This window comes from Manis javanica, chromosome 2 (genome assembly GCF_040802235.1).
Source record: "Manis javanica isolate MJ-LG chromosome 2, MJ_LKY, whole genome shotgun sequence".
Lineage (NCBI taxonomy): Eukaryota > Metazoa > Chordata > Mammalia > Pholidota > Manidae > Manis > Manis javanica.
In genome coordinates this window covers 201,514,171-201,539,523 of record NC_133157.1, presented here as the reverse complement: position 1 = coordinate 201,539,523, position 25,353 = coordinate 201,514,171, and the positions used below count along the sequence as shown (strand labels likewise).

Here is a 25,353-nt window from a genome sequence, read left to right as displayed (position 1 = left end):
GATGCCCTACAGGAAGAGACTAGTTCAGGAAAATGGCATGAATTTTCAAATAGTGGGGTTGTTAGGCACTTGGGGGAAGAATAGCAGAATTGTTTTTCATTCCATGAAATAAGATAGGGTGGGTAGGAGGTAAGTGGGAGAAACTATCATTTATTATTTTTAACAGTGCAGGACTTGAGATAATTTCTCTGAATATTCTAAACTTTTTGCAATGATGTTTTAACATTTTTTTCTGACATTTGAAACTGTCTTGAAAATGAAATGGGTTCCAGACTAAGTCTTAATTCTGTTATTTAGTAAGTGTATGACTCTTGACTAATCACCTAACTGGAAGTCTGGATTTCCTGACCTGTAAAATAAAATTTATGAAAATTTCACCCTATGAAGCCCATTATGAGATTTTATTTATTATCTTATTTAGATAATATATGTGGAAAAGGCTTTGTAAACTAAAAATCATTTTATGAATGCTAGTTTTATTGATAATGAAAGAAATTTTGTGTTCATATAGCATTGCAAATATTTTTCATATTTCATAATCTTCAGTTAATTCTAATGCATAAAATTCTACTGATGTAGATAAGGATGTATCATAAGTCATTTAGGATGTGACCTTAAGTGATTTGACTTAGGTCATGCAGGAAGTTTCAGTCCCAGGATATGAACATGGTTCTCTTTGACCTCAAAACTTATGTCATTGATACAGTATTTCCTGGAAATGGAAATAACTGTGATGTAGTTATCCAAAACTTATCTCTGAACCATAAAGAAAATAAAGAGTGAAAGGTACCTCTGCAAGAATAGGGTATAAAGCTACAACTGTCAATATCCTCAGCTAGGGAAAGAATGTGTGTGTGTGTGTGTTTATGTGTTATGTGTGTGTGTGTGTTGGGTGCGGTAAAGAATAAAAAGTATAAAAATAAGTTTTGCCTGGATCAGCAGACCGAGGAAAATTGGGCAGAGCAGTCCTCATTTTGGAAGCAAGGCTTCAGTGCAGTTATAGCTCAAGATTTAGGGAGCCTCCCCTTAGACAAACAAGTGGGGTGCTGGCTTGTTCATGCCACGGCTGGTCCAGAGAGCCACGTGCTCACCCGGGCTGTATTGGTTGGTGATGTGGAACCCCTTTGAAATAATATATGTTCCCCTTCAACTGTTATTCTGTTATGCTTAGGAGTTTTTTCTTTCTTCCAGAAAGCTGCAGCCTTGAGTATTGCTCTTCAGTAATGCAGACTAACTTGGCAATGGACAAGGCAGACTGCTGTTACAGAGTCAATATGGAATAGTTACAATAACCATCTCTCTGGGGAAACTGATCTTCAAACCTGGTCTGGTCTCCAAAAATAAAGGAAAATGTCATCTCTTCAGAAAGTTAGGTATATTTTCCTTTTCTAGATTGTATTTGGAAACTGTGGGCCAAGTTTTCATTCACCAAACACCCAACGGTACCAGAGTAGGACGCTGAGAGACACAGCAGCAGGAGTGCGTTAGCTTGCTGCGTTGCTTCTTCACGCTTCTCCAAACGTCCCCAGCCCCACCCCCTTCCCGCTTGGCTGGCCTGTGCAGAGGCCTAGGCCCAGGCTCTTGGCCACTTCTACGGAGTGTGGTTGAAGCGATCAGCAGCATTTAGTTAGTTAGTACCACTGAATGCAGGGTGCTCTGTTAGGCTCACCATGGCAAGTGGGAGCTGCTAGGCTGGAGGAAGGAAAAACAAGGACATGCAAACAGAACAGAGAGATACCATAAAAGGAGAACAGACCAGACCCCAAGGTCCATGCCTTATATGGAAAGGGGACAGCTCTTCCTGAATTCCAACCTTCTGATGTGCCAACTAAGACCCGGATGTCAGCCTCCTCCCTCTTGGAAGGAAAAAAGTTTCTAGTTGTCTATTATGTCACGTTTAGCCAACCATACCTCTCCATAGCTCTCCCACTCCTCCCCCTCCTAACCCCTTATAAGCCCCCACCTCCCTGACCAGGTGTGACTTCCCCAGCCTGTAATACCCAGACCAAGAACATCACCCGGGAGTTGCACTCACATAAACTTCCTGGCCCTTTGTTGCCTCTCTTCGCCTGCTTATTTCACTTAGAATTTATTGGAATTTATCTTACAGGAGCAAACAAAGTGAGATTATTAGGCTGCCCTAAGGACAGAAAAATAGATAAAATCCCAGCCCTGTTCTTGGGGAGTACACAGTCTGTTGGGTAGATGACAAAGTCAAATGCCTGCTTGGGGACCAGCCAGTAAGGTCGGTGAGGGAAGCAGGTCATGTGGGGATGGTGGTAATTTGGCAAGCAGTTCCTCTGTTAAAGGGGTATCCACAACTCAACTCCAGAAAAGTGTTGCTATTCAGGAGGATGGAACATGGTGGCCCCATGTCAAGAGATACTGAAAACCCAGAATTGCTTTTATTATGGAAAATCTCCAGATTTTTAATGTTGTCGGCTAATCTAAAGTGTTATTTTAAAAGCACTGTTTGGGTCAAAATAGAAGATATATGGGGCTTGGATGTGCAGTCTGTGGTGAACCATTTTGTGACCTCCAAGGGGAGACATGTAGGAATAGTGATCATAAAGCAATTTGATGGGTATTACAAAGGGGAGGTCTGGGTGCTCTGTGAGCAGAGGTGGGCACTAGTCTAGAGGAGGGAAGCCAGAGCAGGTTTTCTGGAGGAGGTGGCATGTGTGTGAGCTGTGTCTGCACAGTACTGGCTACTTAGAGGGAGGTATAGTGGAATCTGAGTTCTTGGCTAAGGAAACAGCTTGTCCAAAGGCAGGGATGTGTGTGGAGCAGGATTTACTGGAAGAGATTTAGAAAGACTGAAGCACTGCAGACAAGTTAGGGAGTCTTGAGGAATGAAGCTTGAGAATTTAGTTGGGTGTAGATCATAGCAGGGCTTGAACATATTGCTTAGGATTTGCATTTTATTCTGCAGCATTAGGATAAGTTTAAGCAGAGGATTAGCATAATCAGATTTGAGGTTTCAAAAGACTTTGTTGATAGAAAAAAGACAGAAGCGAGTGAGTTTGGTGTTTCTTGAAGGGCTCATTCCATGATTTGAGTGACAGATGAAGAGTGTTTGAATTATACCAGTGGCAACAGAAATACAGAGGAGAGATTCCAGTGGTACTTAGGAGACAGCCTCCATTGGACTTGACAAAAATGGTGGGGGAGACTGACAGGTCCAGGTAGACACCCAGGTTTCTGGCTTGGAGGATGAGTTGATAGTGTCTGAAGAGAAGGGAACAGATTCAGGAGCCGGTTTTGTGTTTGAATCTAAGGAGTTCAGTTTTGGACAGGATGATGTTGAGATGCGTAGACAGAGATGCTCACTGACGATTCTGTCCAGAGAACTGGGTTCTGGGCGTGAGCTCCAGGCAGGGGATGGAGCGTCGGCTCCATTGGCTGCACCTGTTAGTAAGGGCAGGACAATGAGCGCACGTGGTCTCTCCAGGGATGGAGGACTGCCCTGGTGAGCCCTTCCGCGGGGGGTGGGAGCCCAGGCCTCTAGAAGGCGCGGTCCCAGAGGCGGCTGGGAGGCAGGGGTGTGTGTGCTGCTCACCAACTGCAGAGGGCTGGAGGAGGAGGTGGTCTGCAGAGCCGAGTGCTTCAGAGATGGTGGGACAAGAATCTGGCTGGAAACTGAGGAGTGGAGGCGAGAAGGTGGAAGCAGTGAGTAGTGGCTGTGAAAGGGATGAGAGATAAAGGGAGATAATGAAAGGGCTCTATACAGCAACGGCGGGATATTTAAACCCAGAAGGAGCACAGAAGCACGTGTGTCTTGACACAAAAGAGCAGATATGAATGGGAGGCTCAGCTGCTGCAGAGAGGGGACGTAGTGTGAGTGGCACGAGATGGGCGACCAGCTGGCCCTGCAGTGTGTGTGTGGCGTCCACAGTTTATTGTCCCCCCAGTGCTTTGGTCATACTGCTTTGTGCTTTTCTCTCAGCTCCTGCTTCTTGCCCTCTTCAGTTCTTATGACATGGTCACTGGCATCTTTAGACAATTTCTCTGGTTGTAGGGGTGTCCGGGGATGGCTTACAAGGAGCAGAGGCCACTCATATTTCCACACACAGAACTGCTGCTTACAAACCAAGAACAAACAGGATCTATTTTTCCCAGAGACATAAAAACAAAGGGGAAGGCCCAGCCCCAGGCCACTGACAGTCTGGCCAAGGGAGGAGCGAATGTGCCCTTGGCGGCCGGTATTACTTTGATTAGATCGCAAATGGAAATGGAAATTTTGTGACCCCTTTTTCTAAATGACCAGGATTCTTGAAAGGGAGAAGAAAGCAGAGAAGCTCAGGATTTGGTTAGGGATTGAGAACGGATTGAGAACCTCCATCATGATTTCTTATAGCTCAGGGGCTCTGTTGGGGTAGATTTTAGGCTAAAAAGCAAACTGCTGCAAATGCCAAAACCTCTCTGACCCCTATCACTGCCCCCTCTCCAGCCTAACTCAAGCTGGAAAGTGAAATCTTAATGCAACAGCCATCACAGTGTGGTCCCCAAAGCCCAAGTAAGATGGAGAAGGCAGCCAGGCGCAGAGGCGGGTGTTACAGGCTGGGTGGCTGAGAAGGGCGTCCATACCTGGGGCAGAGTGAGGAGGGCGTCCCAAGGGGAGGGGACCTACAGGGACTCAGGATCAGGGAGGCATGCACTTGGATCAGGCAGCCTGGCATGGGGTGTCAGAACCCCCATGGGATGGGAGGGTATCTGCATGTGGAGTGTTGATGCCTGGCTGGATTGGGGGGCATCTGTTTGGGAGAAGGGTGGCTAAGAAGATGGGAGATTTGTTGCATAAAGTGTGGTTGATTATGTCAGTAGAAATATTAAAGACAATGGGAGCAAAATTTCTCTGTCAGAGAAGGGAGTTTAAATACGGAAAGAAGAGCACCCAGGTTAATTTGATGGTGTTGAATTGGAATTGAACGTATAATTGTGAACATATGGTTCTTGATATATACGTATATAGAAATAAAATGGATATAGGTGAGAATATGTGTGTGCGTATATAACTCCAGGTGGAAAATCCCAGGGCAAAATACCTTTGAAATGAAAATCTTTCAAAGGGAGAAATAAAATGGGAGAAACCATTTATTTCCTACTGGGAGTCGTCCACTTTGGCTCTCCTGTGTCCCTCATGACCCAGGGACAGAGGAAGAGGCTCCACCCAACCTCTCCAGTCCAGATAAACCCAAGCTCTGGCCTTTGTAATTACCTATTGATATGGAGATGGCTACTTCTCTCCACCCCTTGGAAACACCTATCAATATGGAGATGCACTAAGGCCAGGTGAGAGATTGTGGAAATACTGCAATTTTACCCGTAGTGTAGAAATATATATTCCCAATTCCTGTTCACTGGGATGGCCTGGGAATAGGGATGTCCCTATAGCAGGAAGCATGCCTAGCACCCAGATCTTGGCTTCTAAATGATATTCTCCAGTAAAAAGAACCAGGACTCCTCAGAGGAATGGCTGATTCTGAGGTAGGGCAGGGAAATGGGATAAGGGTCATGCCATTGTCAAATCTACTTAGCCTGCAAAAAAGGCCCTGCTTAGTCTTTAATTTAATCTATAGGCTCTGTTTCCTCTTCTTCCAGCCTCTTAATCAATTAAGTAACTTCATAACCAGGACAGGTGATAGACCTCCAAAGTGTAAATGAATCTGTGTGGATAAAGAATTCCAAGATACGGGTCAACAGCCACCTAAATAACGCTATTCTTAAGACAAAAATTCAAAGGAATAATGAATTACCTGTACACATCATGCCTTATGCCAACCCTGACCCAAAAGGCCCTATAAAACCACAAACCTCAAACCCTTAAGTGTGACTCCTCTCTGACGTTGCCCATACTCCCCTTTCTTCGAGTGTGTATTTTTTAAATAAAGCCTCTCACTCCTCTACTTACTGCATTTTGTCTCTCAAATAAGTGATAAAATGAACATCATAAGTAATGGGACAAATGGAGATTGCGCACTATTTGATAAGACACGGTGAATCAGCATCACATTTGTGTTATCCCTGACCTAGTTGGACAACTCGCATCTAACCATGATGATACATTATTAGACAGGCCCAAGTTGAGGGATCTTATACAAAATAACTTGCCCATAATCTTGAAAAGAATTGAGGTCATGAAAGCCAAGAAAAAAATCAGAGAAGTAGAGTCACAAAAAAAAGTGGAGGAACTTTCAGGACTGAAGGCATCTCAAGAAATCTGATAACTAAATGCAATATGCAGTTCCTTTTAGGGTAGAGGATATCGCTGGGGCAACAGGTAGAAGTTAACAAAGGCCTGAGCATTGATGACAGAAATGCTCCAGAACTTCCTGATCTTGATGGTTGTATTGTGGTCATGCAGGAGGTGTCTTTGTTGTAGCATATACACACTTAGGGGCTTGGAGCATCATGTGTGTCAGTGCGTGTGTGTGTGTGTGTGTGTGTAGGCTTCATTTTTTTCAGGGCAGTTTCAAGTTCACAGTAAAATCGAAGAGAAGGTACAGAGACTTCCCTACCCCTACTTATGCACAGTCTCCCCCACCAGCAACATCCCCCACCAGAGCGGGACATTTGTTACAATAGATGAACCTACCCAGACAAGTCATTATCACTCAATGTAAACCCCACAGTTTACATTATGGCTTGCTTTTGGTGTAGACTCTGGGTCTGGACAAATGTACAATGACATGCATACCATGGTATCATACGGAGTACTGCTTTACTACTTTGTCCTAAAAATCCTCTGTTCTCTGCCTGTTCCCCTTTGCCCCATTCCAACTCCTGGCAACCACTGGTCTTCTTACTGTCTCCATAGTTTTGCCTTTTCCAGGATGTCTGATGGTTGGAATCATACCCAGTATGTTGTGCTTTCAGATTGCTCCTTTCACTTGGTGATATGCATTTACATTTCCTGCCTGTCTTTCTCTGGCTTGGTAGTGCATTTCTTTTTAATGTTGAATAAATACTCCATTGTCGGGATGTACCACCATTTGTCCATTCACTGACAGAAGGACATCTTGGTTGCTCCCAAATTTTGGTGATCATGGATAAAACTTCTATAAACATTCATATGCATGTTTCTGTGTGGACATAAGTTTTTAATTTCTTTGGGTAAACACCAGGGAGCATGATTGCTGGATCATAAGGTAAGACACATCCAGAGTATTTTTGGTTTTGTAAGAAATCAACAAACTACCTTCCAAAGTAGTAGTTGGCTTATGTTGCATTCCTACCAATAGTAAACTGGAATTCTGGTTGTGCCATGTGCTTGGAAGCATTTGGTGTTATCAGGGTTCTGGATTTTGGTCATTTTAATGGGTGTGTAGTGGTATTTCATTGTTAAAATGAACTTTTTTTTAAACAATGTTTTTAAAAAAGAACATTTCTCTGTGTTCCCCAGAGATTCTTCGATGAGTCTGTGGGAGTTTCTAAAAATTGTCTATTCTAATAAATTCCTGGGAAAGTTTGATGCCAGTGAGGGTGGAATACTTTGAAAAATGGTGAGATAAGTAATGCAAACAAAAAAGGAAGTTGTCAATCAGATACACGTGCAGATCAAACCCATTTAAATCCAACCACTGGAGGAGGAGGCATGCAAAACCTAGCCTTTTGCTTAGATTCATCATACTTCCAGGCAGACTACTAACAAGGTGGGTTCACCTTATGACATGAATATGCTAATTTTTTTCAGATGAGGGGGCTAAATCTGATTGTTTAAATAAACTTCCCAAGAATGTGTTTTCCAGATTTCTGTTCCCTCCAACACCTAACCCCAGGCTCCACTCTCCATGTCAGATTCATCTCTCCCCCATTCTACTCCTATAATGCTAATGGCCCAAGTAAAAAGGTCTCAAAGTAAACTTTTCCATGTCTTCTCTCCTTTTATTCAAGTGGCTTTTCCCTGTCAATGGTGCTGGACTTGGCAGCTCCCCCTGGGATCCACGTTTGGGGCTGGAGGTGTGGGTGATGGCAACACCAGGGTGTGTGTGGATTAATGCTTTGGCTGTACTGCCCAGTTCCATTTCAGGTCAGCTTAACAGGCTCTTTGGATAACAGCAGTATTTGGCCTCCCGTGCTTCTAAGCAAAGGAAGGAAATGGCAGGAACTTCAAAGTGAGCTCTCTCATGGTGCTGGTGTCATGAATACTGATAATTTATTTGTGCTTTACTAGTTGTAAATTAATCTCAAATACACATGGAGGCCAGAATGAGCTGGAGGTGTGGGATCAGCTTGCTTTTACCCTTGTTTTCTGGAAATTTAGAACATTTCCCAGTTTCAGTGTTCAGGAGTTTAGGGTCAGTTTAGGGGTTATGGTTATTTTTTAACGCTTTAAATAGACCTGAGCCTGTTTTTGGGTCTTTTCCTTGATCAAGTTAGTGTTATTTTATTTACATCCCATGTATTTTCTAAATACTTCTTTTTTATTCATTTTCTACTCTATAGTTATTTTCTAAAGGCAACTTTATTGAGGAATAATTTGCATAAAATAAACACACCTTTTAAAGCACAGCTCCGTGAGATTTTACAAATGTAAATACCCATGTGACCATGGCCTTAGGTAAGATGTGGGATATTTCCACCAGCCCAGGAAGTTCCCTCAGACCCTTTTGCAGTCCTTCCTTCCCTATCCAGGGACACTCACTGATGAGATTTCTATCACCATTACTTTTCCTGTTCTCAAAGTTCATATAAATGGACTCATACTGTCTGCACTCTTTGGTCTAGCTTCTTTTACTTAGCATGTTATTTTGAGATTCATCCATGTTTTTGCATCTGCCAATAGTTTATTATTATTCTCTCCCCATTTTCAATATAACTTAATTAATTGTAAGTTTACATAATTAATTCTTCTCAGTTGTCATTTTGAGATCAATTCGACTTATAGAAAAGTGACAAAAATATTATAAAGAGTTCTTGTAAACCCTACACCCAGCTTCTCCTTATGTTAACATCTAGAAGTATGCCTATTTCTACTAAACCATGTATACACATGTATCTATATTTCTGTATCTCTTTTAAAAAATGACTATAGAGTAGAAAATGAATGTATATACATAAATATAGGTAGATATGCAGATTCTTATAAGCACACACATTAGAATAAAACTGAGATCACACTGAAATCTTTGACTCCAGTCCAGCAGTAGCAAGGTGTGGTGTTCATTCTAACATCTTCTCTTTGCTTATTTGTAACTTTTTCTCTAACAGTGAGAAACCTGGCTCTCATCCTCTACAATTTGTTTACTAAATTGTTCCATCATAGTACGCATGTAAAGTAGTGTCAGAATGGTTATCCATATTCTTGTGAGAAGCAAATTTTCCAACTATAGTGTTTGTATGCAGTTTTTGTCTTTAACCTTAGAGTATATTGTCACTTTTTTTTTTTACAGGTGTATAAGAATCAAATATTCTTCCCAACCCAGAACACGTTTTTACAATAAAATTTAGTTCAGCTCATTTCTCCCCCATGCTCTCCAGTGGGGTTATGTCATTCATGTGAATAAATCTAGATACACTTGTTACCATCTGTGTTTAATCCTGATTTGTCCCCACCATCTTGGATGAATTTTTAAATCTTGCATATGGTAAACTTCACTCTTTGTGGGGTATAGTTCTGTGAATTTTAAAAATGCATGAAGTCACATATCCACCATCACAATAACATACAGAATTGTATTTTAATTCATTCAGTGATTTTTCACTATATATTTTTTAGTTATTTTCTTAGTGAATATCGTAAGGTTTACCACATACATCTTAACTTATCAGAAGCTACTTCATGTTCATACTGACTTAATTCTAATGAGATACAGAAATGTGATTCCTATATAGCTCTATTCCTTCTTTTCTTTTTATGGGCTTGCGTGTTATATATATTACTTCCATATGTTAAAAATCCAAAATATATTGTTATAATGATTACATAATTTTATGTCTATTAAAGAAACAGAAAAGAAAGAGGTTATCTTGCACTTTTCTTTTTAAAATTATTTTTAAAGAGATCTTGGGAATTTCCTTTTCTTCATCCATTTAGCACATTTCTATGCAGCACTGGCCCTCCATGGTGGAAATTCATGCTTTGTCCTTTAACATTTCTTTGTATATTCTTCCCCTAAATTGGCTTTCCCCTCCCTTATGCTTAGCCACATCTAAGGGGTTCACCAAAGTTGTTTCCAGATTCCTTCTTTACTGCCTTATTTGCAGATATGTTCTATTCTATTATTTACCTCTTTAAAATGTAATAAGCTGTTTATCTTTTCTACCATAGGTTATGAACAGACTATGTTAGTTGAAAATATTCTATCTTCCATATTTTCTGTCAAAGTGGCTTACACATAGTTGGAGATCTTGGAGATGTTTGTGTAATGAAGAATTTACTAAAGTTAGAGAGAAAATGGGGGGTTGAATTTTCTTTGGAAATATTCCAAAAATGACTATTTGTGGAAAGATTTCTGAGTGGTGTAAAGAACAGAGATTAGGAGTAGGAAGTTTACATGCTAATTTTCTTTGAAAAATCATGCGTAGCTAAACAAATGTGGGACATAAAAGAGCGTTTCGTTTTCAAGGCTGATTTTTTGCCCTAAAATAAATCGCTTCAAATTGTACAAAGTATGTGTAACTCTGATGCCCCCTAGTGGCCATTTTCTGCCAGAGCAAAGGACAGAATTAATGTGGTGGTCCAAAAATAATGTGTTGGATATTCTGAATTGCAAAGACTATAGTATTTTTTAAGTCAAAGTAGACTACACAGAAATCTAAGAAAGTTTTCTGCTCTCTAGAAAACATTTTAATCACTCATAAAGTAACATAATAATGGCTGTGGAAATAAAACCCACTCCCTTTAAAAAAATAATTTGTATGTATTAAAATCTACCAAAATACTGACATTTGACATCCAACAGCCAGAAAGTTGAATTACTCATGACCCCTGCTCCCAAAGTGCTCAGAATATTATGGGGATATAGACATATAAACAAAAAACTATTATATACTGGGAAAACTCAAATATAAGTTTGCACAAAATCCAAAGGGAAAAGAGTAGGTCAGGAATAGTGTAAAGGGAAAGTGACCTTTAATATTATTCAGCCATAAAAAAGAAAGAAATCCTACCATTTGCAACAACATGGATTGTCCTAGAGGGTATTATGTTCAGTGAAATAAACCAGGCAGAGAAAGACAAATACCATCTGATTTCACTTATTTGTGGAATTTAAAAAAAAAAAAAAGGAAAAAAACAGTAGTCGACTCATAGACACTGAGAAGTGACTGGTGGGTACCATGGAGGAGTAGTTGGGGTGGGTGGCTGGGAAGGGGGATAAAAGGGCACAAAAATTCTCAATCATAATTTAAGTTGGTCATGGGGATGACAGTCCAGCAGGGAGAATTTAGCCAGTGATTCTGTAACATCTTCCTATGTTGACAGATAGTATCCACACTAGAGGGGGTCAGGATTTAATAATGTGGGTAACTGTTGAACCACTATGTTTTATACTTAAAAACAATCTAAGACTGTTTATCAAACTGTAGTTCAATAAAGAAAAGAGAAAGTGATCTTGACTTCTGCTCTGACGGGCAGAGACACATCTATGAACTGGAGCAGGAGGAGATGGGCTTCTCAGGTGCAGGCCATGGTAAAACAGCTTGGAAAGGCAGAAGACACATGCTCTCTGCAGTGGCTTGAGCATGGGCTGCATGGGGGGCTTTGGCAGAAAATACTGAAGGAGATGAGTTCAGGAGTCAAATAATGCAAAGACATGGGAATCAGTACTAAGGAATTTGAGTTTATGTGTTGAAAATGGGGGATGGCAAATTTTAATTTGGACAGTGATCAGATTTTGGTTTCAGTGAAAGAGCTCTGGTATTAATGTGGAGGAGGGACCGGAGAAGGCATCAGTATATAAGCCTATTGTAATAATCCAGAGCAGAGATGATGAGGTGTCTACCCAGAATGCTGCAGCGGAGATGGAAAGCGGGAACAAAATTCCGGACAGAATTTATCATACACTTGAACAAACTTGGTGACCAACTGAATTAGGGTGGTAAAAGATATTACCTGTCTGCCTGGATAAAACATTATTAACCAAGAGAAAAAAATAAAAAGGGACGAGCAGACTGGGGTAGGGGTCAGTGATGATGAAGAGTGAGTATTTCTGGGTGTAAAAAGTTCAGTATGAGACATCTAAAACACATGCTGAGAGATTTTATTAGGCATTTGGAAGGATGTGTGTAGGAATTCTCTGCTCTTTGGGTGTGGCTGATTTAGTGGTTCACATTTAATGAATATGAAAGAACAGAAGTGGTAGTTCGTGACTTCAGAGACTAGTTTATAAAAGGCACTGTAGTTTCCTGCTTGCTTTCTCTCTTGGATCACTTGTTCTGGGGCAAGCCTGTCGCCATGTTATGAGGTCACTCACTGATAAAGAGATCCACATGGCAAAGGAGTAAATCCTCCAGCCAGCAGACAGCAAGTAATTGAGACCTTATGTCAATAGCCACTTGGTGAGATGGGAAGAGAATCTTTCAGCCCCAATCAAACTTCAGATGACTGCAGCCCTGTCTAACATCTTGGCTGCAAACTCATGAAACGCCCTGAGACGGAACCACCCGCCCCAACTAAGCTGCCCCTGAATTACTGATCCACAGGAACCATGCAATAACAAATAGGTATTATTTTAAGCTACTAGGTTTGGGGACAATTTGTTATACCACAATAAGTAGCTAATACATAAGGCCATAAGCAGATACAAGGAAGACTGGATCCCTGGCTAGGTAGCTGCTTCTCTGTTATAACTCTATTACTGCAGAAGAGGAGAGCAGATGTCAATAGGTGGTGAGTTATCTTCTCCAACCTATGGCCATTAGTTTGGATTTTGTTAAAATAAAGTGGGAAGCTACTAAGTGGACGGAAGAATGAACTATTCACATGCCCTGTTATGAAAACATCAGAGCAGGGCTGGGGAGGAAATGGAAAGATAAGTCAGAGAGCTTTTGAAGTAGTTCAGGCAGCAGTTGTGTGTGCTGTGAACTGGGGTGGAGGCAATGGGGACACAGGGATGTAACCACTCACACCACATATCATGTGAATATCATTGTATTATATTGGTCTCAGATATATTGCATCGTGACTTGATAATTGTATACATTACTAAATGCTTGCCATGGTAAGTGTAGTTAACCTCTGTTGCCATACCAAGACACTACAACATTACTGGTTATATTCTCTTTGAACTGTATTTTGGAAGTAGTAGAGATAGGAAAAACTAAAGGAAGGATTAAAAATTTTCACCACTCACAGAAAGTGTTTAGGCAGAGAGAAGAAGCCAGAGTATGAGGCCAAGCAAGACAAGGACTATCTGAAGCTGGGGTGCGAGATGGTTTGAGGTGAATGGAAGAGACACTGCCTCAGAGTAACTCTCAAATCTGCCTGTAGTCCTGTGAGGTTGTTTTTCATCTGGTTCTTGAGTGTGCATGCTGTGTGTGTTCAAGGCAACACAATGCAGCAGGTGTAATGCAAATTTGCATCCCCAGAACCAAACTTAAGTCTGGAACCTACATGAGGACAAAAGCTGCTATATTTTGATCCATGTTCTAACAATACATAAATTATAAATTATCTCATATACTTTTCATAGCAACCCTGTGAGAAACATCTATAATGATTTTCTTATTTTATTTTATTTTGGTATCATTAATCTACAGTTACATGAAGGACATTATGTTTACTAGGCTCCCCCCTTCACCAAGTCCCCCCCACATCCCATTCACAGTCACTGTCCATCAACATAGTAAGATGCTGTAAAATCGCTACTTGTCTTCTCTGTGTTGCACAGCCCTCCCCGTGCCCCCCCCCCACTATACACTATACATGTTAATCGTAATGCCCCCTTTCTGTTTTTCCTGCCCTTATCCCTCCCTTCTCACCCGTCCTCCCCAGTCTCTTTCCCTTTGGTAACTGTTAGTCCATTCTTGGGTTCTGTGCTTCTGCTGCTGTTTTGTTCCTTCAGTTTTCTTTTGTTTTTATACTCTACATATGAGTGAAATCATTTGGTACTTCTTTTTCTCCGCCTGGCTTATTTCACTGAGCATAATACCCTCTAGCTTCATCCATGTTGTTGCAAATGGTAGGATCTGTTTTTTTCTTATGGCTGAGTAATATTCCATTGTGTATATGTACCACATCTTCTTTATCCATTCATCTACTGATGGGCATTTAGGTTGCTTCCATATCTTGACTGTTGTAAATAGTGCAGCGATAAACACAGGGGTGCATCTGTCTTTTTCAAACCAGAGTGCTGCATTCTTGGGGTAAATTCCTAGAAGTGGAATTCCTGGGTCATATGGTATTTCTATTTTGAGCATTTTGAGGAACCTCCATACTGCTTTCCACAATGGTTGAACTAATTTACATTCCCACCAGCAGTGTAGGAGGGTTCCCCTTTCTCCATAACCTCGCCAACATTTGTTGTTGTTTGTCTTTTGGATGGTAGCCATTCTTATGGGTGTGAAATGGTATCTCATTGTGGTTTTAATTTGCATTTCTCTGATGACAAGTGATGTGGAGCATCTTTTCATGTGTCTGTTGGCCATCTGAATTTCTTCTTTAGAGAACTGTCTATTCAGCTCCTCTGCTCATTTTTTAATTGGATTATTTGCTCTTTGTTTGTGGAGGTGTGTGAGCTCTTTATATATTTTGGATGTCAACCCTTTATCGGATATGTCATTTATGAATATATTCTCCCATACTGTAGGATACCTTTTTGTTCTATTGATGGTGTCCTTTGCTGTACAGAAGCTTTTCAGCTTGATATAGTCCCATTTGTTCATTTTTGCTTTTGTTTCCCTTGTCTGGGGAGGTATGTTCAAGAAGAGGTCACTCATGAAGAGATTTTTGCCTATGTTTTTTTCTAAGAGTTTTATGGTTTCATGACTTACATTCAGGTCTTTGATCCATTTGGAGTTTGCTTTTGTGCATGGGGTTAGACAGTGGTCCAGTTTCATTCTCTTACATGTAGCTGTCCAGTTTTGCCAGCACCATCTGTTGAAGAGACTGTCATTTCCCCATTGTATGTCCATGGCCCCTTTATCGAATATTAGTTGACCATATATGTTTGGGTTAATGTTTGGAGTCTCTATTCTGTTCCATTGGTCTGTGGCTCTGTTGTTGTGCCAGTACCAAATTGTCTTGATTACTGTGGCTTTGTAGTAGAGCTTGAAGTTGGGGAGTGAGATCCCCCCCACTTTATTCTTCCTTCTCAGGATTGCTTTAGCTCTTCGGGGTCTTTGGTGTTTCCATATGAATTTTTGAACTATTTGTTCCAGTTCATTGAAGAATGCTGGTGGTAGTATGATAGGGATTGCATTGAATCTGTATATTGCTTTGGGCGGGACAGCCATTATGACGATATTAATTCTTCCTAGCTAGGAGCATGGGATGAGTTTCCGTTTGTTAGTGATCTCTTTAATTTCTCTTAAGAGTGTCTTATAGTTTTCAGTTCCTTGGTTAGGTTTATTTCTAGGTATTTTATTCTTTTTGATGCTATTGTGAATGGAATTGTCTTCCTGATTTCTCTTTCTATTAGTTTATTGTTAGTGTATAGGAAAGCTACAGATTTCTGTGTGTTAATTTTGTGTCCTGCAGCTTTGCTGAATTCTGATATTAGCTCTAGTAGTTTTGGAGTGGAGTCTTTAGGGTTTTTTATGTACAATATCATGTCATCTGCAAATAGTGACAGTTTGACTTCTTCTTTACCAACCTGGATTCCTTGTATTTCTTTGTTTTGTCTGATTGTCATGGCTAGGACCTCCAATACTATGTTGAATAACAGTGGGGAGAGTGGGCATCCCTGTCTTATTCCCGATCGCAGAGGAAAAGCTTTCAGCTTCTCGCTGTTCAGTATGATGTTGGCTGTGGTTTTATCATATATGGCCTTTATTATGTTGAGGTACTTGCCCTCTATACCCATTTTGTTGAGAGTTTTTATCATGAATGGACGTTGAATTTTGTCGAATGCTTTTTCAGCATCTATGGAGATGATCATGTGGTTTTAGTCTTTCTTTTTGTTGATGTGGTGGACGATGTTGATGGATTTTCGAATGTTGTACCATCCTTGCATCCCTGGGATGAATCCCACTTGGTCATGGTGTATGATCCTTTTGATGTATTTTTGAATCTGATTTGCTAATATTTTGTTGAGTATTTTTGCATCTACATTCATCAGGGATATTGGTCTGTAGTTTTCTTTTTTGGTGGTGTCTTTGCTTGGTTTTGGTATTAGGGTGATGTTGGCTTCATAGAATGAGTTTGGGAGTATTCCCTCCTCTTCTATTTTTTGGAAAACTTTAAGGAAAATGGGTATTATGTCTTCTCTGTATGTCTGATAAAATTCCGAGGTAAATCCGTCTGGCCTGGGGGTTTTGTTCTTTGGTAGTTTTTTGATTACCGCTTCAATTTCGTTGCTGGTAATTGGTCTGTTTAGATTTTCTGTTTCTTTCTGGGTCAGTCTTGGAAGGTTGTATTTTTCTAGAAAGTTGTCCATTTCTCCTAGGTTTCCCAGCTTGTTAGCATATAGGTTTTCATAGTACTCTCTAATAATTCTTTGTATTTCTGTGGGGTCCGTCGTGATTTTTCCTTTCTTGTTTCTGATTCTGTTGATATGTGTTGACTCTCTTTTCCTCTTAATAAGTCTGGCTAGAGGCTTATCTATTTTGTTTATTTTCTCAAAGAACCAGCTCTTGGTTTCATTGATTTTTGCTATTGTTTTATTCTTCTCAATATTATTTATTTCTTCTCTGATCTTTATTATGTCCCTCCTTCTGCTGACCTTAGGCCTCATTTGTTCTTCTTTTTCCAATTTCGATAATTGTGACATTAGACCATTCATTTGGGATTGTTCTTCCTTCTTTAAATATGCCTGGATTGCTATATACTTTCCTCTTAAGACTGCTTTTGCTGTATCGCACAGTAGTTGGTGCTTTGTGTTGTTGTTGTCGTTTGTTTCCATATATTGCTCGATCTCCAATTTAATTTGGTCATTGATCCATTAATTATTTAGGAGCATGTTGTTAAGCCTCCATGTGTTTGTGAGCCTTTTTGCTTTCTTTGTACAATTTATTTCTAGTTTCATGCCTTTGTGGCTGAAAAGTTGGTTGGTAGGATTTCAATCTTTTGAAATTTACTGAGGCTCTTTTTGTGGCCTAGTATGTGGACTATTCTGGAGAATGTTCCATGTGCACTTGAGAAGAATGTGTATCCTGTTGCTTTTGGATGTAGAGTTCTATAGATGTCTGTTAGGTCCATCTGTTCTAGTGTGTTGTTCAGTGCCTCTGTGTCCTTACTTATTTTCTGTCTGGTGGATCTGTCCTTTGGAGTGAGTGGTGTGTAGGTCTCCCAAAATGAATGCATTGCATTCTATTTCCTCCTTTAATTCTGTTAGTATTTGTTTCACATATTTTGGTGCTCCTGTATTGGGTGCATATATATTTATAATGGTTGTATCCTATTGTTGGACTGAGCCCTTTATCATTATGTAATGTCCTTCTTTATCTTTTGTTACTTTATTTTGAGGTTTATTTTGTCTGAAACTAGTATTGCAACACCTGCTTTTTTCTCTCTGTTGTTTGCATGAAATATCTTTTTCCATCCCTTGACTTTAAGTCTGTGCATGTCTTTGGGTTTGAGGTGAGTCTCTTGTAAGCAGCATATGGATGGCTCTTGCTTTTTTATCCATTCTATTACTCTGTGTCTTTTGATTGGTGCATTCAGTCCATTTACATTTAGGGTGATTATTGAAAGGTATGTACTTGTTGCCATTGCAGGCTTTAAGTTTGTGGTTACCAAAGGTTCAAGGTTAGCTTCTTTACTATCTTACTGTCTAACTTAACTCGCTTACTGAGCTATTATAAACACGGTCTGATGATTCTTTATTTCTCTCCCTTCTCATTCCTCCTCCTCCCTTCTTCATATGTTGGGTGTTTTGTTCTGTGCTCTTTTTAGGAGTGCTCTCATCTAGAGCAGTGCCTGTAGGATGCCCTGTAGAGGTGGTTTGTGGGAGGCAAATTCCCTCACCTTTTGCTTGCCTGGGAATTGTTTAATCCCTCTTTCATATTTAAAGGATAATCGTGCTGGATACACTGTTCTTGGTTCGAGGCCTTTCTGTTTCATTGCATTAAGTATATCATGCCATTCTCTTCTGGCCTGAGGGTTTCTGTTGAGAAGTCTGATGATTGCCTGATGGGTTTTCCTTTGTAGGTGACCTTTTTTTCTCTCTGGCTGCCTTTAATACTTTGTCCTTGTCTTTGATCTTTGCCATTTTAATTATTATGTGTCTTGGTGTTGCCCTCCTTGGATCCCTTGTCATGGGAGTTCTGTGTATCTCTGTGGTCTGAGAGGCCATTTCCTCCCCTAGTTTGGGGAAGTTTTCAGCAATTATTTCTTCAAAGACACTTTCTATCCCTCTTTCTCTCTCTTCCTCCTCTGGTGCCCCTATAATGCAGATATTGTTCCGTTTCGATTGGTCACACAGTTCTCTTAAAATTCTTTCATTTCTGGAGATCCTTTTATCTCTCTCTGCATCAGATTCTCTGTGTTCCTGTTCTGTTTTCTATCCATTAATCATCTCTTGCATCTCGTCCATTCTGTTTTGAAGTCCTTCCAGAGATTGTTTTATTTCTGTATTCTCCCTCCTTAGTTCTTGCATATTTCTCTGCAAGTCCATCAGCATGGTTATGACTTTTGTTTTGAATTCTTTTTCAGGAAGATTGGTTAAATCTTTCTCCCCAGGTTCCTTCTCAGGGGAAGATGTAGAAGATATCAAACCTGTCTGGGTTACTCTTGTCTGGATCAAATTGTTTTGCCTTTTCATGTTGGTAGGTGCAGTGGAGTGCTATAGACTCATCTGTCAGCTGGGAGAGTCAAGACTCTTTCCACTTGGCTCCTGGCCTTTCTTTACTGGGACAACTGCGACCCCTAGTGGCTTGTGTTGGGCAATTGCGTGTAGATTGGGTCTCTGTATCTTGCCCAGCTGGTATGGAGGAAGCTCCCTTGCTGTGGGCGTGGCCAGCCTCAGGCTGCTGCTCTGCTATGGTGGGGCCCCGGAGGGGTAATGGATGGGGGGTTGTTTGGCTGTTTACCTCTGTGAGGGGTCTCAGAGCTGTTGCCCAGGGGGTTAGTGCACCCAGAGTTCCCTGGAATTTCCAGCTGCTGGACTGTGACCTGGGATGCTTCCATCCAGCTGTGGGGTCCCTGTCCCTTTAAGACTTTCAAAAAGCACTCGCTTTTCTTTGTCCCAGGGGTGCTGGCTTTGGCACCCACTCACAGGTCTTACTGTCCTGCTTCCCTAGTATCCAGCACCCACGCATGCATTGTGTGTGCGCTGTGGTGCGGATGGCTAGGGCTGGGTGTTTAGCAGTCCTGGGCTCCCTCTCCCTACCCTCTCTGACTCCTCTCCTCCCGCTGGGAACTGGGGTGAGGGGACTCGGGTCCCACCGGGCTGTGGCTTGTATCTTACCCCTTTCACCAGGCGCTGGGTTCTCGCAGGTGTGGATGTAGTCTGGCTGTTGTCCTGTGTCTTCTGGTCTCTCTTTTAGGGATAGTTGTATTTGCTGTATTTTCAAAAATATATGTTTTTGGGAGGAGATTCCCACTGTCCTACTCACACCACCATTTTGGCTCCGTGTCTCTGATTTTCATTTTACAGAAAAGTAAACTGAGGTTCAGAGAGATAAGGAACTTGATCAAGATTATAAGCTTTTAGGTGTCACAGTAGGATTTGGACCCAAGTATGTCTGATACCAAAGCCCTCACACTTAACCACTAAACTCCACTATTGTATACAGCAGGTGCTCAATTCATGTTAAACAAATGAATAACTGAATCACAGCATTAACAGTTTTGGCCCTTCCTCCTACCTCTGCTCAGAACCCATGCCTCCCTGACACTTCCAGCTTGACCAACTTTGGGAACTTCCAGAGAGTGTCCTTGGCTATTATAGTGGCTTTCTTAGGATGAGCTGTTGTCAACGACAACAGAAAACCTATCTCAAGTATTTTATGGACAAGTATTGACTCTAGGAGATCAGAGCCAGACAGAAGGAATATAGAGAATTTTCAAATGGTGTCAGTAGCTAACAGAATGAATGTGAGGATACATGAACATGTATTTTGCAGGATTCTCAAAATGCTCAAGGGAGGGATTTGGAATGTGTGTGTGTGTGTGTGTGTGTGTGTGTGTGTGTGTGTGTGCGCGCGTGTGTGTGTGAAAGATTCTGCACCTATAGTTAGAGGTCAAGAACAGATTATAGATGTAAAGGTCACTTCAATTTTATCTGCAGACAAGAAGGATCTGGTGACTTTGAGCTACAGTGATGCTGGATCCAGGGAGTAATTTGTGCAGAACTGATAAGCCATTGATCTGAATAAACCTGAGTACACTTGAATATAGAAGCTTAGAGTTGGAAGGACTCTTACAGGTCATCTACTTTAGTCCTCTGACTTAAATGTGAACACTTTTCTTGGTAGGAATGGCAGTCATTTCCCTCATACAGGCCTCAAAAGGATGGGAAAAAAAATATGTTTTTTAGAAATGTAGCTTTCTTACAGAATGCCAATGTTTTATGAACATTTCTCACATATTTCTCTGGCATTAATTAGAATTTAGGATTAAAGACTCAACCTATAGACAGTGGCCTAATATTTTGGAAGCATAATAACAATAGTAACTACTATTTTATAATAACAGAATATAATTTCATAAGTTGATTATGGATTAATCATAATTTGGTGTTATTAGCATGATATCAAATACTGTTTTCAATAAGGTCTTCTAAATTTGAAACTTTGACTAATTCTGTTCCTTTATAATGACTATAATAGTTATTAGCACATTACCATTATTATTATTTTAAAGCAACAGAATTAAGTGCTGTTTCAAATTCAGGAGATCTTATTGAAAACAGTATTTGATGTTGCACACACACTATCTCATTTAATGATGAGGAAGTTATTAGGACCTGCATTTTATGTGTGAGAGTCTAGAGGTCCCCAAACAGTAAAGAACATGGTCAAAGTTACATAGATAATAAAGGCTAGAGCCAAGACCAGAATCTATGCCCTGCTAAACTTGTCTTGCCAACTCATTCTGCCTTTATCTAATATGACTTCAATTTCAGATTTGCCAAAATTATTGCTTTCTCATATGTTTGTGGGTTGCCTTGAGTGGGGTAAGCCACAGCCCTCATGCCAAGGGATTGTGCCTTCTCGTATCTAACCAGTCTTAGTGCTGCCCCAGTGTCCTATTGTGCCACGCTGATCCATCATGCCTCCACGTCCTCCTTCTCATTCCCCACTCCTCACTCTCATCGGAAGGCAAAATTTTAAGCAATAAGAGAAGTTCCACAAGTTCCCACCACACAATCTACCCATCTACCTGAACCTGTGCTTACTCTCTCTGATGCCTTCTGTTATATGGATTAAATGTCTACATGCATATCAAAGAACAATTCTTGTGTTTCTGCCTTAGATCTCATAGCTCCAGCAATTCTCTTCCATCCAATCCCTGAATCAGGTCATTTTTTTCCCCTTGGCTTTCGTCATTCCCTTCAACACAAAAAAAATTCGATAATATCCTCCATATGAAACACCAAACCAAACCAAAACCCCTTTACCCTATATCATTGTCTTTACTTTCTTTTACTGCAAACTCCTTGCCATGTTACCTGGAATCACTCTCTCTAATTTAACTCCACCCATTCTCTGTTGAACCCAATCCATTCAGCCAGTCATCCCATCATACCTTTGAACCTGCTCTTGTCAGTATCGCCATGACTAGGGTGACTGCACATCTCAGTTTGTAGAGGCAGTCCTGGCCTCTGCCTGGACTCCAGGAATAATTTTTCACCCTCAAAATGTCTTGCCTTGGATGATGAATTATATGTTCACCCTAGTTATGATCTCTGTAGGAATATAGTAATTTATCCTCCATTTGCCCCATGGTCCCAAGCACATAAGCCGGTGAGAATTATGCCTGGGCTTGCCTGGGGCTTGACTGGGTTTACCCCGCCTTATCTCTAAACATCCCGACCCTCCCCCAAAGCAACAGGCTGAGTGGATCCGCCACAATAAAAGGCACCCCACTGCTGCCCTCTCTCTCTCTCTCTCTCTGTCTCTCTCACTCGCTGCTCTCTCTGTCTCTCTGCTGCCCTCTCTCTCTGTCTCTCTGTCTCTCTCTCTCTCTCTCTGCTGCTCTCTGCTCTCTCTTTCTCTGTCCCGCTGCTCTCTCTGCTGCTCCCTCTCTCTCTGTCTCTCTCACTCTCTGCTCTCTCTCTCTCTGTCTCTGTCTCTCTGTCCCCTGCTCTCCCTGCCCTCGCCCTCTCTCTCTCTCTCCCCGCCCCCCGTCTGGGGCAGCCACTCTCTCCTTCAGATAATAGTCTCTTGCGTGGGCCCGTGTCTCCTGAGTCATTCTGGGTAAGGAGGGTCGCGGCGAGATACCCTTTCAACCTCTACATCAATAAATCCAGCATTCTCAGTTCTCATTATACTTATGCTACTAGTATTTGACACATGTTTTCACATCTTTCTTTCTTCACTTGTCTTCCAGCATCTTACATTCTGGTTCTCTCCTTATCGTTCTAACAGCTTCTTCTTAATTTCCTTAGTTTCTCCTCATCTTTTCAATTAGCAAGGGTTGCAGTGCCCTTGGGCTCAGTCGCTTGACCCCTCTTCTCTAACTCCTCTACTCATTCTCTTGTTAATCTCATCTGGTCTCATGCCTTTGAACACCTTTTATGTACTGATAATCCCTACATTTAAATCTTTATCCTAGAATTTCCCCCTGAACTCTAGGCTCATATATTCAAATGTCTACTTATCTAATGGCCTCCCAGTCACAACACATCCAAAGGGAATTTTTGACATTCTGCCATGCAAACAATTTCCTCCTACCCCAGTCTTGCTTACTTACATTTGAACTACAGTTTGCAGGATCAAAAACCTTGATATAATCTTTGACCCTCACTTTCTCTCCCATCTCATATCCAGATCAGATCCTCTTCGATCTAACAGCACATCCTATAATTCTCACCACCTCCACTACTCTGTGTGAATCTCTCACCTGGATCATTGCAGTATCTTCATTAACAAGCCTTTCTACTTCCTTCTTTGCTCCCAGTAGGATACAGTCTCAGCAGAGCAGCCAGGGCAATCTTTTCACAAACAAGTCATTATATGCCACTCTCCTGTTCAAGACCCTCTAACATCATATCTCTCTCAGGGGTAAAATCCAAGCCCCATGCGGAGACCCGTAGGTTGCTCTTGTCCTGCCTGCTGGCCTCACCTCCCTGCGGGTATCGCCTCCTTTTCATCTCACTGCCCACTTGCAGGTGCAGGGCGCCCTGTGACCTCGCCCGCCTGGGCCTTTGCTGTGTCCTCTGCTTGGATGACTTCTGCACGGTCGTCCCTGAGGCTTTCTCCTTCACCTTCTCACCGAAGCTCTTTCTCACCACCCTGTTTCCAATGGCAATTCCCTCCCTTCCTGTGTTCGTGTCCTAGGGCTGCGGTAAAATGTACCACAAATTGTGTGGCTTAAAACAATAAAAATCTATTTCTTTGAGGGCCTAGGGGGGATAGGTGTCTGAAATCAAGTCGTCATCAGGGCCCTGTCCCTCTGAGACTCTGGGCCCAGCCCTTCCTCACCGCCGCCTCTAGGGGTGGCCAACCATCTGTGGCTTGCAGCTGCATCTTTCCGGTCTCCTCCTCTGCCAAAAGTTGGGGTTCTCCTGGTGTGTCTCTGTCTTCATTTGGCATTTCATCTCCTCATCAGGACAGCAGTCACATTGAATAAAGGCCTGACCCAATCACCTTATCTTAACTTGAATCCATCTACAAAGCCTGTTTCCAAAAAAGATAACATTCACAGGAAGCAGGGGCGGCCATTCGGTATATGTTTCTGAGGAATACAGTTCTATCTTCAACATTTTCTTGACCTGAATATTTCCTGTCCTGATAACCCTTTGACATTTTCTACATAGCACTTGGTATTATTTGACTTCCAAGATATTTTATTTTACACATTATGTTGTTGACTGTAAATATAAGCTCCACGATGACAGAGTTTTAACTGTCTCATACCTTATTGTTAATCTGGGACTTAGAACAGTGACCAGAACACAGTACGCAAACAATAAATCATTGTATAAATGTTACTGACTGAATGTAGATACTGTTCCATTTTGCAGTGATTCGTCTAACTGTCTTGAAATTCTTGGGTTGGGAGGGAGTGGCTGCATGTGTAGCCTGAAAAAGCATATAGATTGTATCTTCTTTAACAGGGGTTGGCAATCTATTGTCTGCGAGCTAAATCTGGTCGGCTGCCTGCTTTTGTAAATAAAATGTTATGTATTAGAGATATGCTCGTTTGTTTATGTATTGTCTAATGCTGCCTTCATGCTGTAACAGCAGAGTTAGAATTGCAACAGAGACCATATGGCCCACAAAGCCTGAAGTATTTATTGTTCAGTCCTTTACAGAAAAAGCAAGTTTCCCAAACCCTGTTCCTCTCTGTCTCCCATAATTTTAACTCTGGGGATTGTTGATCATTAACAGAAGATCAGATTTAAAGTTAATAAACATTTCTCAAGTGAAAATAAAATGAAGCAGGAGATGGGTTCTCAGAAGCACAGTTAATTTAGACCACTGGGTGTCTCTCTTTCCTAAATTTTACAAGAAATACTTTGAACCAGACATTAGCCAACTGGGACTGTGACATACCAGACAAATATTGACAGTTGCTAAGGCAACTGGCATAAAGTATTGGCCAAAGGGTAATATAGGCTCCAGTTGTGCATGCCATGTTTCTCACATGGGGAGAAACAGAGAGAAAATGAATGAAACATACATTTCAAGATCTTTCTTTGACTGTGGCTTAAGAACAACTCAGAGCTAATGTTTATCTTAACTGGTCTTCCAGTTTTTCTGGCAATTAGCACTGTGGGGACTTGAGAGTTTTAAAGTCAGATAAAATATGCCAGAAGAGGGAAATCTGTTTGGGTATCAGTTCTTTTGTTCAAGTTACCCATGTAATTTACTGTAATTTACTGTCCCAAATTGTGTTCTAATGGCCAAACTGTAAGGCCACATGTATTTTTTTGGCTTGCCTGATCTTGTCACAAAGTGATGTTTGCGATACATCTATTCACAGATTTCTTGTTAGCTAACATTGGAATAATTGGCCTGCCTTTTTCTTTGCCTTCTGATACATGGTATGAAGGAGTTTTTAATCTGTTGGTAAATCTGAGTTTTTTTGCCATTGATTAAACTTAGGCTTTTGTCATTATGCTGGTGTAAAGCTTAACAGTGGCA

General features: G+C 41.2%; 1 long non-coding RNA gene across 2 annotated transcripts in view; it reads left to right on the top strand.

Moving 5' to 3' along the window:
- The window catches only part of LOC140847983 (uncharacterized), a 31,723-nt gene extending 29,148 nt beyond the window's left edge, over window positions 1-2,575 (top strand). For both annotated transcript variants that reach the window (XR_012128386.1, XR_012128387.1), the window contains one exon: window positions 1,192-2,575. This is a non-coding gene — a long non-coding RNA (uncharacterized lncRNA). The remainder of the gene's footprint in view (window positions 1-1,191) is intronic.
- Window positions 2,576-25,353: the final 22,778 nt, after the last annotated feature.